The following is a 1,393-nucleotide window of genomic DNA, read 5'->3' on the forward strand; positions in this document are numbered from 1 at the left end:
TTTTTCCACAAAGCTTTTCGTTCATTCCGCTCGGCCCTGGATAGTGCACTCAGCAGGCTGCCTTTAAACTTTGCCTTTTGTGGTGGCATCTGACCCTTCAACACACAACAGATTCTTTCTTTCGGGAGTTTCCATCAGTCTTCACAAAAAAAAACTCGAAAACACCATATTTTGAGGGAGGGAATCAATCTTCGAGTTGAGAGGAAACGTAAAAATTTGAAGTCCGAAGATAAGTCCCAGATAGCACTCGCAAAAGGCACACACACACACTTCCGGGAAATCGAGAAATGCCTGGCTGGGTCCACATATGGAGAGCCCGAGACCAACGGAGATCAGAGTTTGCACAAGTCATATCTTTCCTCGTTCGCCGGAAAAGAGAAAGTCGAGATGGAATAGCATTATTGCGGTCATGGAAAAAGAGAGAGAAAAAAGTGTATGGGCAAATGTAGTCTAGAATGTTCTACTCACCTTGAGAGACAAGCCGGCCGGCAGCAGCTGATGATGTCAAGGTGTCGCCGGTTCAACTTTCACTGATCCTTATGGCCTCACTCCATAAGGCCCAATTCGTCCAGCAAACAGCACTGTCTACACCCAGAGACATACTGGGCTCTTGGGTGATCAGGAATAAGTCTCATGGAGTCACCACCTTAAACACAGCTCGCAGAGTACGACGATAGCTGGTGGCCCCGCCATCGCTGCTCCACCCTAGCGAACAGCTGATGGGAAGCCCTCAGACTGGAGCCGAGTGGGGCTTCCATTCCCGGGGTCCGCCATGTGAGCACTTCTCCGTTCTAGCTGATTCTGGCAACTGGCTCTCCACCAACCAGCGCTCCGCACGAGGTACACGTCACCAGCTACGACAGCCAATCAGGAGCTCGCCCGTGACGTCATCGCGGGGGCATGCACCAATTGAGAGACTCGAATTTATGACGATCTAAAGCTTTAGCCAGTCTTAACATGGGTTCATCACCGCCAATGTCTGCGATGACGTAACATCCGGCAGGTTTCACGTGATGAGCATGTCCTCTAGAACATCTCTAGAACATCTCTAGAACATCTGAAAATAAACGACAGGTTAAAAGTGTGTATTAGGACAAAATACATAACTTTTACAACATCGCGCACTTAGCGAATAGATCTATGGCTACTGAAGAGGTACAAGGAGCGAGTTCTGACTTTAAGACGAATTATAACATTACGTCATAAAAAAAATATATACGTCAGAGAGAGAGAGAAAAAAATCTTTGAAAAACTCAACGGATCTAAATAAAGGAATATACTTTCCACGTCATCATTTATCTTTGAGAAAAGGTTCATAAAAAATACATATTTCTATAATGTCCCATGAAATATTAGAGACATTCATATAACATTCCTCAAAAACATGAATGGT

At 45.4% G+C, this 1,393-nt stretch overlaps 1 long non-coding RNA gene across 1 annotated transcript in view; it reads right to left on the reverse strand.

Annotated features, from left to right (window-relative positions):
* LOC119585151 overlaps positions 1–1,393 on the reverse strand; it is an 18,648-nt gene that overhangs the window by 12,559 nt on the left and 4,696 nt on the right. Inside the window, exon 2 of the long non-coding RNA XR_005229878.1 lies at positions 469–1,057. This is a non-coding gene — a long non-coding RNA (uncharacterized LOC119585151). The remainder of the gene's footprint in view (positions 1–468; positions 1,058–1,393) is intronic.

The sequence above is a fragment of the Penaeus monodon genome, chromosome 19 (genome assembly GCF_015228065.2).
Source record: "Penaeus monodon isolate SGIC_2016 chromosome 19, NSTDA_Pmon_1, whole genome shotgun sequence".
Taxonomy (NCBI): Eukaryota; Metazoa; Arthropoda; class Malacostraca; order Decapoda; family Penaeidae; genus Penaeus; species Penaeus monodon.